The sequence below is a fragment of the Poeciliopsis prolifica genome, unplaced genomic scaffold (assembly GCF_027474105.1).
Source record: "Poeciliopsis prolifica strain line A6 unplaced genomic scaffold, Auburn_PproV2 SCAFFOLD081, whole genome shotgun sequence".
NCBI lineage: Eukaryota > Metazoa > Chordata > Actinopteri > Cyprinodontiformes > Poeciliidae > Poeciliopsis > Poeciliopsis prolifica.
The window spans coordinates 465978-479359 of NW_026562456.1; the positions used below are offsets into that span (position 1 = coordinate 465978).

The following is a 13382-nucleotide window of genomic DNA, read 5'->3' on the forward strand; positions in this document are numbered from 1 at the left end:
TGAACTCTCCACCTTTAATTAGGACAAAATTAACACAAACAAGTAAAATATTCTTGTAGTAGAAAATATTATCTGTAATACAAAAGATTCACTTCTAATTAATTTAATAAACTCAGCTAAATACAGCAAGCATTTTGAAAGAAAATAGTAGCCTAGATCCTTATTTATTGATCAGAATTGATTCAATTGATACTTATAAGATCAGATAAATAATTTTTAATTTTTCTAGATTCAACCCTTTCTAAGGTTTGAATCTAGAAAAATTTATGCATCCTTTTTGGATGTGCCACATTATTGTAACTACTTGAAAGTAACATCAACAATAAAAACAAGGAATTTACAATAAACAAGTTAAGAAGTTTAATATCTTACATTTCTCCAACATAGACAGCGGAACAACAGCAGGAAGAGTTTAACCTATTATTTGTATACCAACTATAATGTGCGATAGTATCTAGTTTGTATTAATTAAAGTTGTTAAAGAAATTATTATGCTGGCTGTGTGCTCTTGTGGGTCCCCTAGTGGCATGGAGGGCCTAAGCATCCGCTCTACTCACATGTGCATTAGGCCGGCTCTGGAACCAAGAAATTTCTCAAGTCAGAGTAAAAAAGTATTTGGTAAAAAGTTTACTCAAGTACTAAGTAACTGGTCAAATGATGAATCATTTAATATTTAAAAATTACATCATCAAACCGACAAATATGAAGTTCAGTGGAAATTTTGATATTTTAAGGACAAAAATGACAACAATTCATATAATTTTTTTTAAAATGACAAAATTAGCAAAAGTAAAATTTTTCCAAAATGGTTTCGTTTAATAAAAAAAATGAAATTGAACAAAAACTGCAGGTGTGTGTCTGCTGAATTTCTGGTTAAAACACATTTGTTTTTTCATTTAGTGGGAAAAGAGTCCAGAAATTTTACTAAAGTCAGAGTAAAAAGAAAAGCGTGGTAAAAAAAAAAAAACATCCTAAAAGTACATTTTTTTCTAAATGTAAATGTAACTCGTGCCCAACTCTGCTCTGTTTCCTCATCAAGAGGTTCTGAGTTTTATTTTCACATTTCTTTCAATCAGGCTTAAGATTATGACCACCTGCACAGGCGAGTAGAGCATCCAAAAGTTACACTCAAGTAAGAGTGAAAGTTATCCGTCCAAGAAATTACTCAACTGGTAAAATCTTCTCAAGTCCTGTAACTCATAAAATCATTTAATATTTAAAAATTACCTCATCAAATGGGGCAAAATATAAAGTTAGAAATTAAAGTAAAAGAAAAAATAGAAATTCTTCCACATTTCTTTCAATATAAAACTTATAAAATTTTAACAAAAACTCCAGATGTTATTGACAGTGGGTAGAAAACTCACTACTCAAATAAGAGTAGCAATACTTCACAATAAAATTACTCAAGTTAAAGTAAAAAGTACAGAGAAGGAAAAATATTTTTTTTCCCAAAAAAATACTTGAGGAGTGTTCCTAGTTATCGTGGGCATTATCGTATTGTTCATCATTTGTCATGATAAATTTCTTTTTTAGAATTTTAATTTAAAATCATAATAAGCTTCATTTAAAGCTGCAGTTTGTAACTTTTATAAGAAATGTTTTTTTACATATTTGTTGAAACTGTCATCATGCTGTGACCAATCAGAGCCAGGAGGCGGGTCTTAACGCTGTCAATCACCATTGCTTTCTGCTGTGCTGCAGCTACCATGGCATGTTGTGAATGCTGAGGGTAGTTAGCATAGCCACAGCAGATAAACTGTAAGTTGCTTGTCTGTCGTTATCCCTTTGAGCAGCAAGTATGTGAAAAAAAATTAAAACATTTGAGTTTAATTTCAGACATTTTTCTGAATTTTTTTTTCTGAACTGCAAAATAAAAAGAAAAAAAAAACAGACATTTTGAAATTAATCTGATACACTTTTGTAGAAAAAAACTTGGAAATGTCTGAGCAAAAAATTCAGCTTTTGGAAATTTTCAGAGTTTGACAAATTTCAGAAATTTCTAAAAGTCCGGTTTGTTTGGGGAGTTGTGAATATGTAACCGGACCAAAAAAATCAAACTCTGGTCCACCTATAAACCTCGGCTTCAGTTCAGTTGAAGTGAACTCTGGAACGTTTCCAATGCATATATGAATACCAAGCGGACCAGAGACTGCTCCAAAACCAGGAAGCGGACTGCAGCGCTGAGCATTCTGGGTAATACAAGCAAAGCAAATGTGTGAGTCTTGCTCAAGCGGGAGAAATGTCTCATTATCTTTTACCAAAGACAAAAGAGAAATCCTGCAACAAGTAAAATCTGGAACGTCGTCTTCAGAGGTTTTTCTGTTGTTTGCTTCAGTGGTTCTTGGTGCAGCGCCCCCACCGGCCAGGAGGGGAACAGGTTTTTCAAAGGGTTTGGCTGGTTTGACTCAGTTCAGTGAGAAAGAATAACTGTAGCTGAAAATGTAAGAAATCTTGGCATTTGGTCCTAAAACTGACGCGGCCAAATGGATCTTCAAATGTAAAATCACCAAAGAACCTTGAAAGATTCTAATGCCAAAGGTCAAAGTCCAGCTGCTCTTAGGTATTAGAACCGCATAGAGGAAAACAAATCTACAGGAATTTATTGAAGTCATTATGTGAAAAACTGCGTTGACTTAAGCAGAAATGAAAAAAAAAAATCACTTTAGAAAACATAAGAAATGCTCTGGAAAGTTTTGGAAAATGTTTGGGATTTCAAAATCTTTCAGGATTTTGTAATTTTAACTAAATTTAGATGGTTGGATTGTTTTTACAGGTTTCAGAAATCTGTTGGTAGGTAAATGTTTGGCAACTGTTCCATAAATTCCTTGAGTGTTTTAAGATTTAACTGGTTCTGTAACGGGTATTCTTCTGCGATTGTTAAGCTTTTCAGAAGTTCAATGATTTGAATGAGTCCAAGTGCAACTTGTTTTATGGCTTTTGGAAAGTTTCCAAGGATTTTTTTCTTTGAAGAGCTCTGATTGTTGCCAAGAGTTTCTCAAAAGTTCTAGGTGTTAAATAAACGTCCCATTGAGGGAAATTGGAGGGTGAATGGGGTTAAACTGGCGTAAATAAGTTTTCACGGTTGTGAAAGACGTCTGAGGACCTGAGCGCTGTTTAAGTGTCGGGGTTCGGGTTTCCTGAAAGCGGTTTCGGAGGTGTCAGATGTCTGCATGGGATCTCTGGGGTTCTGAAAGAGCTTCCAGGTTTTGATGCGGTCGTTTAACAACTGTAGTGAACTTTTATTGTTTCTAGTTGAGTGTAAATTCTTGTAGAGGCCAAACAATAAAACTAATTGAAATGTATTTCGCCTCCCAGCAGGTGACTGGCTTTGATACAACACATGTCTGCGCTCCGGTGAAGCATTACGTCACTGAGTGGTGTGTTTGTGAGGAAGGGGAACCTGCTTGTCTTGGCTGGAGCCTGAAAACCGAACAATGTCTTGGATTTAAATTTCACTCTCATTAAAGAAAACTCACTTCTATTCAGCGCAGCCGTGTGTGTGTGTGTGTGTGTGTGTGTGTGTGTGTGTGTGTGTGTGTGTGTGTGTGTGCGTGTGTGTGTGTGTGTGTGTGTGTGTGTGTGTGTGTGTGTGTGTGTGTGTGTGTGTGTGTGTGTGTGTGTGTGCGTGCGTGTGTGTATGTGTGTGCGCTCCTCTGGGTTTTTCTGCGGAGGGCAGATGGACGCACAAAAACACGCACCGACAGTCGATCAAAGGCTTTTTGGGTCTTTATTAGAGCTGCAATCAGGAGCTGAATACAACAAAAACATCAAGGAGTTCCTTTGAGAGCGTGAAGCTCAATTTTTAAAGTATGCATTCCAACCAGCCGTAAAGTTGTCCAAGAGGAACGCCTGTTTTTACTGAACGAATTAGACTTTCAAATCTGCTTTGTGCTGGTTATTGTAGAATTCAAGCTGATATAAAATAAAATAAATCTGAACTCATCTGCATGTAAAGTTGCGACTAAAAGTATTCATGCAGATTAATTTGTTAGGAAAATGTACAAACTAGCAGCTTTTTGCAGTAATTTGATGATTTAACACAAGTAAAAACATAAGCTTGTCACCATTAACAGGTTATGCCGTCTAAAAGTATTTAATCCCTCCTTGAAAAGTAACTTTAATAATTAGTTGAGTTTCGTAATAGTAAATAAACAGTACCTATATATCCATTCAATGATCATGTTAATATTGAATGATGAAAAAAAAAAACTAAAAAAATGTTTTGTTTTAAAATGTTGCAGAAATTGCAAACAAGGTGTGTCCATTTATTGGTTTGGCGCGAATCAACAGGCAAAGCACGATTTTGTCAGATGTTAACGCGACGTAAACAGGAAGTAGAAGTTGCAAACGAGGATAAACACATTGACAAAATTAGATGGTTAATTTTTAAAGTTGTTTAAAGTTTGGGCTTAAAACTCTTCCAGAGTTTTGTGCCTCTGTAACCAGAGGCACGAATACCTAAGAATACCTAAGAAGGTTCGCTCCGTCAGAACTTGTTAAATGTTTTGACTCCACACCACCTCTAAGCAAGTGAAAAAGTTTGTTGCAAAATTGAGGAAATTATTTCAAATTTAGCCACTTCCACCAACTTTTTCTCCTGCGATTCATCAAAGGAATACAAACATCAGTTTGTGATCATGCTGATTTGTGTATTTTGTTGAACACCAGAATAGCTAATCACTACGGCTGTAAGGTTATTAGCTATTAGCACATGGTGAACTGACCTGAAGTAAGTAAAAGCTAAGCAGATAGTGTCCAGCATGTGTGGGGTCTGCAGAATTTAGAAGCCTTTGTTCATACCCTGGACCTGTATGAAGGTTCAGCTTCCTTAGGTTCAGCTAACGAATCACACATTCGATAATCTGAATCTCCAGTCCTTCGGATTCGTTGCCTCTCAGCATTTGTCCTGTTGCCTAGCAACTGTTATTGTGCTAACGATGAGCTGGTGAAATTTGAAGCTCAAACTCTTGTTGAGCTTTTTAAATTAAATTAATGACTGGAGTGGGATTCCTAGTCGAACTCCAGTCTATCTGCCTAGAAAATCTGCCTAGAAAATTCGGTTTGCTTGGTTCGTTTGTAGAGGTGTGAATGCTAATCAGACCAAAACATTAAACTCTGGTCCGTCTACAAAATTCGGTCTGGTTGAAGAGAACTCTGGTTCTGTTCAAATGCTTACTGGAGACTGCTCCAAAAGCAGGAAGTGGACTATAATGTAGGGCATTCTGGGTAAAGGCAACCAAAACAAATATTCTAGCCTAGCGTTAGCAGGAGAAACGTTTCATTACCTTTTACTAAAAACAAAAGAGAAATCCTTAACCTGCTGAATTCTGACCCTATTCCACTGTTGTTTATATTTCAAGAGGAAGGAAGTTGCACTCAGTGTTTTTTTTCAGAGGTTTTTGTGTCGTTTCCTTCAATAGCTGTTGGTGCAGCGCCCCCACAGGCGAGGAGAGGAACAGCTTTTTCAAAGGATTTGGTTGGTTTGAAGAGGGAAAGAGAAGCACAGCCACTGAAAATGTAACAAATGTTTTTGTCCCAAATCAAACTGACTCCCCGCTGTGAAACACACTTGTGCTACTTGTTCTCTTGATTTAACTGTTTTTTGCTTTCCAAGAAATGTGAGTAGTCAAGCTAAATGAATAATTTAACAAAAAAGGAAACAAGTCTTCACACATCTGGTCGTTTTGACAAACGAAATCCTGTTTCCTGATAAACAAGTTGTCTTTTTCTGATATCTTCATCTGATATGTTTTCTGTGTTTGAAGATGTGAAAATGCATCGTCGGCGTCACAGCGGCACCTCTGATCACGACTTTATGTCGAATCAACCAATTTCTTTCAGCCGTCTGCTAATCAGCAAACCAGCCAGCTGGAAGAGCTGAGATTCTGGGTTTCAACCCGAACTTTTACAACCTTCTCAGTAAAGGGTAACCGATATCAGACGTCATAGCTAACAGCCTCCAGCCTTCTGCCTGTCTGACCGCCATCAGTGTGAATGCTGCCATCTGTCAACGCCTTTATGTGTGTGCTCTTGCTGCATGCCTAAGCAGCGCTGCTTGAAGCGTGAATGGGCCTGCGAGTCTCCTTTCTCCCCTCTGACTGACAGGAATGCATTTAGCCTCGCCGTGATGAATGAACCCATGTGCATATGAAGGATTCTGCTGCCACGCCCCCTTTGGCAGCCGTGTTGGACTTCCTGAGGTCGGGCCATTCAGATGCGGCTACCTCACTTTAGGTTCATACGTTTCCACAGCGAGCCGAAACAGTTTGAATGTTTTCTACGGTCCAGCAAACACTCACACAGGTAGCTGCAGCATGACATCAGAGACGGGTAGATCCATCTTCTTCAGAGGTCATGAGAGAGGTCAAGCTCTCTGGAAGAGGGAGATTCACTCAACTGATTATTGGAGATATGAGATCAAATGTGGCAAATTTACTGATTTACAAATGTTTGCAAAGCTGGGAATGGCATGAATTTAAGTTTCTGTTTTCAGTGTTGTGTTTAAAGCTGAAAAGATTAATTGTGATTAATTGGTTTATGAAATAATTGTCAGCTAATTTAGTTATTAAGCTAAAACTGCACAAATTAAACATTTATTACACACTTTGGATTAATAACAAAACCTTCAAAATATGTTTTATCCCAAACTCCTCAGTGGGCATAGTTTTAGTTTAAACGGATTCACTTTCCCTAAATGATACTATTTTATTGGATTTTAGCACTAAAAGGTTAATTTCTGATTTAAAACAGGACTTGGATGATTTTTGCATCTTTTTAATGTATTAATGTATTTTAATGTATTAGAAATATTCTGTAAATTATGCAGTTAATGAAAAATCTATAGAATTTGCCCAAGTTTTTATCCTATTAATTGAGCCTAATGTAATTAACAGTTAATCACATTATAATAATGTCTGTTCTGATCACTAATATTTTTTGAAGGGCAACTGTTTATATTGAGATCATAATCTATTTGATTTTTGGTATTTGTGGATTTTATTTCCTTTTTCTTGTATGTTTTTGGTTGTTTTGTTTTTATTTTTCAATATTTTAAATATCTTCCAGTTCCAGTGTTACGTGTCAAATTTAAGTTTCGGTCTCTGTGTGGCTGAACTTGTTTTATTATCCTTTATATTTGTTGAAAATGGTCTCAAAACAACAATATTATCATTTATTGCAATAATTTCTGGGACAACTATTAATTTGTTATCGCGACAGGCCTTTTTATTTACAAAATTTTCCATAAAAAACATTTTTCAGAAGAAATTTTTTTGTTTGATAAGTGATGAAACATTTCAGATCATTTGGATAAAACCACTTCCTGTTTCTCCTCCATCATTCAGAAATCCATCAAATGAATCCTTCAACAAGGAGTGTCAATGAATGAGAATGTTTTTCACATGGGGGGAGATGAAAGTAAAACAGGAAGGATGTTCAACGTGGGGCGCGTGGGCCGTTTGCGGCCCTCAGAATGAATTTGTGTGGTCTTCAATCAGAAGAGTTCACTAGTTTCTTTAAAATGTCTGTTTAGTTATTTCTATCTATCTATCTATCTATCTATCTATCTATCTATCTATCTATCTATCTATCTATCTATCTATCTATCTATCTATCTATCTATCTATCTATCTATCTATCTATCTATCTATCTATCTATCTATCTATCTATCTATCTATCTATCTATCTATCTATCTGTTTTATTTTAGCTTAACTTTAGCTTAAGGAGCGGCTCTCGTCTGCTTTTGCTTGTCTTTGATTGTTTGTAAATATTTTAATCTTTTAAATGATCAAATTTAGATATTTCTAACATCCACAACTTGCATTTGTAACCTAAAAAGAGTAAAACATGAATAAAGTAAGGATAGTAAGTGCCTGAGGATCAGTGTGACACATCAATCTGATACTAAATGGCAGCTTTGTTTATAATCAGGGTGAAGATTAATCATAATCACAGCAGAACAGAGCAGCAATAAAGATAAGGTTCAGATTGTTAGTAAAAAACACATCCTGTTTATACACTGCAAAAACACCACACCAATCTGACTTTATGTCAACATGAAACCTAATTTATGTTGACATAAAACAACTTATGTCAATATTTGATGTTTTATGTAGCATTGATCCCATTTTATTAAGTTCATTTTTCCAGCTCATTTTAGCAACAAGGCAGTTCAAAGTGATAAAAACAAATAAGAGAACATAAAACATCAAAATTACTAAAATCAAATTGAATTTAATTTGTATTTCAGCAACAAGGCAGTTCAAAGTGATTTACATAAAAACAAAATATCATCATTTGAAACTTTATATTTTTCCAAGTGTCGTCATTTACAAATCAAAATGTTGATGTTCCACCAACTCATCAGGGGGTTTAAGTCTGGATTTTAAGGAACTCTGCGTTTCAGCTGTTTTGCAGTTTTCTGGAAGTTTGGTCCAGATTTGTGGTGCATAGAAACTGAATGTTGGTTCTGGTTCTGGATGCAGAGCAGAACCAGAAGACCCGAGAGGCCTGGAGGGTTGCTAGGACCACAGCAGATGTGTGAAGTATTGTGGTGCTAAGCTGTTGTCTGATGCAGGAATCAGATGATAAACACATGGATGAGTTTCTCTGGATCCTGCTGTTAGTCCTTTAGAAATGTTCTTCAAGTGATGGAAGCCTGACTTTGTTACTGACTTTATGTCACCCTGAAGGTCAAAATGTTCCAGCATTTTGATGAAAAGCCAAATATTTCAGACCTGATCTCTCTGAAGCTGGATGCTGACTGGAGGATGTGGATATTAAACTCATGCCAGTCTTCCTTCAGCATGTTGCGTCTGCTTTCAGGGTTAACTCGCCTGGATGGTTCAGTACTTTGAGCAACAGAACAGCTCATTTCAGATTCTTTCAGCGAACCCCGTTTGTGTTCCCTCGTTTATGAGATTTTCTTTTTCGTGGTTTCGGGCTGAAGGGACACACCCGTCACTTCCCCCGCGTCTGCCGGTGACATCTGTCTCGCTTCTCCAGACCTCCTTAAATCCCTGACACACCTAAAGATGATCCGATTCCTAAATGAGTCCCCAGACCTCAGGAGCTTTGGGTTTCCTTCAGAGAAATGGACCTGACAGAGCTACTGTTTGTCCTCTTCACACTGATCTGACTAACCAGGAGATCAACAAACCCCCACATGTTTTGCTGCCCAGGGGGCCCCCCGCTGACCCGCCTCCAAAAACACTGAAAGAAGAAACGAAAGAGGACAAAACATGAAGAGAGGCCTCACTGTCCCACTACGCCTCTTTTTCTTCTTTCTTTCTTCCTTTCTCCAAATGCCTGCGACATTTGAATAATCATTTGATGTCCATCGGTTTGAGCCTGAGGAGACGCAAAAAGGCCAACAGCCCCACAATCAAAAGGCAAAAACACACAAGGATTAAAAGCTTCTTCAAAACTTTTAATCATCAAAAACATCTTAAGGTCCTGGACTTGGATCTGTTGCTCAAACTGAGACTCACAAGATTTTAAAAAAGTTAATAAATGCCTCAGGATCCATGTGATCTATAAACAGGAGACATCAGATTACAAAATGGCAGCTTTGTTTATAATCACGGTGAAATCTTTGTTGAACTAATCATCCAAAAATAATCGCAAAAGGCTTAAGTGAAATGTTAAGTTATTAAATATTTCAGTGTAGCTTCAAAAACAGGTTTATTTTTCCTTTATTAATCACACACTTTACCGTTTTTCTATCCAGTTTTTACCAAAAATTGGATGATTAAAGTCTTCAGTCTGATGAATTTTTGTCAAAGGGTAATTTTGTTTAGAAATTTCATAATTTATTTTATTTCTTGTTTCTGTCGTTTTTTGTTGTATTTATTTTGGATATTTAAAATTTCTTCTAGTTTCTGTGTTAAATGTTTGTTCAAATTTAGACTTTATTGATCTTTGAGAATTATTACACCATTAAAATGGTCTCAAAACAGCAATATTATTATTTATCACGATAAATTCTGGGACAATTTATCATCCTGCAAAATTTGTTTAAAATACTCAGAATTTATTTCTATAAGTCAAGAGTTTTTAAAAATGAAAGTGTCTTGATTATTAATGTTTGATGATTAAAGTTCAGATTAACCAGACTTATGTGTGCCGTTCTGAAAATAACGGGTTTGTTCTTCTTGTCTCAAGCAGAATCAAAAAGCTGGCCAACCTGTAAGATGTCATGAAAACCAGAACAATTAAGCCGTTGTTCCCTCCTTATGAAGTCATATGACATAACCTTTTTTCCCAGCAGGGCAATCAGGTTATTCTTGTGAACCACCACCATCGTCGTGTCTTCATTGCTGCACCGTTTTCAGTCCCTCATGTCACGACTGAAAGGAATCAAAACACTGTTGGTGCTGTCTCTGTGGCGACAGCTCAGGATTCAGAACTTCCCGTCTGGACCGAAAAGTATCTGTATTATGATCTCCTCTAACGGCCGTACATGTTGACTAGCCAATAGTTTGAGGTAACATTCTAATGCCATTTTTCAGACTTATTTGGGTAAAATTAACCTTTTGTTAGTCTTTCATAAATTGATGCACTTGTGAGTGAATCTTCATGGCAAATTTTCAGAAATTTCACACCTTAGTTACATTTCTGCCTCGTTTATACTGAGGTGAACGGTTTGGTTCGCTACATTACTTTTAGTCATAATTTCACCGTGTCATTCATTCATTTAATAATACCTCAGTTTCAAACTAAATATCTAGCTAACAAACAAAATATTTAGCTTTGAATTAAATATTCACCTTGCAGGCTAATTATTTAAACAACTAAATATTAAACTCTGAACTAAATGTTTTGTGAGCAAGCTAAGTATTTAGCCTATTTAGCTTCAAACAAAATATTTAGTTGGAAAGCTAAATATGAAGTTAAAAATATTGAGCTAACTAGCTAAACATCTATCTTCAAGCTAAATCTTTTTAGCAAGTTAAATATTTAGCTTTACAGTAATGTTTAGATAAACTAAATAGTTTGATGTCTAATATTTATTTGTAAAGCCAAAGAGTTAAACAACGAAACAAGCTAAATATTTAACTTCACATAAAATATTTAGCTGGTGAGCTAAACATTTATTTTGAAGCTAAGTAGTTAGTTTCAAACTAAATATTTATTTAGCAAGCTATACATTTAGCTCCCAACTTGATATGAAGCAAGCTAAATGTTTAGTTTGAAGTACTTGGCTTGCTTGTACTTTTTGTACTGTAAATGACAAGGCAACTGAAGCGTCACTTCATGTAGCGCCATGCATAGCTAAAGCAGATAAATCCCACAACATCAGCAAAACGTAGGTCTGGAGTGTCAAGTTTAGCAATGCCAAAAACTTTGCATAAATAACAGCAATGATGTGGGTGGGAGTTATTTAAAAACTCCCTCATCAGCTGCATTTATGCTGAGATTAAAGTACAGCTGCAGTCATTTTACTAGCCATCTGAATGTATCTGCTCTTCATTTAATTTAGAGGCTTCTGAGTAAAGAGTGAATGCAAAAGCATGCCACACTTTTCAGAATCAATCGACGTTTATCACTAAAGTTAGTTGTTTTTCATTAACTGAGTTTTGAAAATAAAAAATATCAGTTTTGCAAATTTCAACAGGCTAAATATGCCTAGAGAAACTCATTTTCAATTAATAAACTTGGACTATTTTCATTTTAAATCTGTATTTATGCCATTTTTGGGTCATAACTGTAAATATTTATGTCCAAATCCAGCATGTGAACACATCTAAATCACAGAGGCCTCATTCTGGCTTAATGAACAACTTACTGTCTGGAAACCTGCCCTCACAGTCGACATAACCACGAATTTATGGGTACAGGCTAATGAATGGATGAATAAAATCTGCTTTAATGCACAGCGTGTTGTTTTGAGCAGCAGTAAAATCCAATCAGCCGTAGCTCTGTTACAGCCAAACAAACCCTCTCTGTGTGCCAGCGGTCTACCTGCGGACGGTGTTGTAAAGCTCGCACACATTAACAGGCTTTATGGAGTGTTGAGAAAGCTCCTTAACAACCAGCATATTCAACACCAAGACACGCCCTCGCAGCGTTTCAGACAGAGACGGCCTTTCAGACCACAGCCCTCCTCAGCGGAGAGACGCTACCTGCCGATTTTATCAGACAGAGCAGAGAAAAGACGAGTCAGATAAGGGGAAGAAAGGAAGAAGAGCGTCACGGCTGCACACAAACAACAACAGCGTGGAGCTGAAATCCCGCTGATGTCAGCCTGTTTGACTCTGAAAAGCAAAACGTTCATCTCTTTCTGGTGTTTACCGGTCAATAAAGGTGAAGTCACATCAGATTCCTGAGGTGCAGAGCATTTCATGTGTGTAATTCTGGTTTCACTGGCAGCAGAGGCGATGCTTTGGTGATAAGGTCCTGGGCTCCAAAAGGAAAAAGGCCCCCCTGTATAAGGCCCCCCCACTGGAGATTTCACGACATTTTCCTTCTGTTTCTGTTGACAGTTATTGTTCTGCATCTTTATAGCTTTGAGCTCTTGTTTATTTATTGTCTTGATCAAGCAGGTAAAATTAAAAAATAAAAAATCTCTGGTGCATTTTAAACTTAATTTAATTTTGCCACTTTTCATCCGAGTTACGCTGCTTTAAAGTCAAAGTGAAAACCGATTTCTTCAAATTAATGACAACTAATTAAAAATATTTCATATAAAATAAGAGAATATTTTTTTTCCCAACAAGACGACAACCCAAAGCATCCAGCTAAAGCTAAACAGAGATGAGTGAAGACAATGAGGATCTGCAGTGGCATAGTCAAAGCCCAGTCCAGTCAAAAATGGAGTAAAACTTTTTTTTTTAACAAACTTTAGTCAAACTTTTTGCATTGATTTAATTTAACTACGTCACTTTTAAACTAAGAGCAATGTGAAGCAACAGTTGTGTGAGAAAAAAAAACAGATTTTATTTAATTCTAGAATAAATCCTGTTTCTCTCCTCCATGTTTGTTCGTTCGGCCGTTCCTGCTCTCCTTCCTGTTTTCTCTCCATGTTTCCAGTCATTTCTTGTTTCTCACTCAGGTGTGTGTCGACCCTTTTCAAGAAGCCGTATTTTTTTATTTATTTTTTTCTGACTCCAGGCCAAGCCGACGGTTCTCACAAAGATGGAAAAGTTACCAGCGGTGTCGGTTGTGGGGCCGAAATGTTTTTGCACGTGATGTCGGCTGAATGGCCTCAGTGTTTCAACACAGCCAGCTTTAATAATTCATGACTCATTTGCTCTGTTTATACGTCTGATTTATGTTTTTGTTTGCTTTCAGACGGTTTTGAGCGTAATTTTAACCTCAAATTCAGGCTTATTGGTTTATATTTCCTGATGTTTTGAATATTAATCATTCATTTCCATC

General features: G+C 36.5%; 1 protein-coding gene across 1 annotated transcript in view; it reads left to right on the top strand.

The window, feature by feature from the left end:
- LOC129352864 (leucine-rich repeat-containing G-protein coupled receptor 5A-like) overlaps positions 1 to 13382 on the top strand; it is a 42912-nt gene that overhangs the window by 950 nt on the left and 28580 nt on the right. The window lies entirely within an intron of this gene.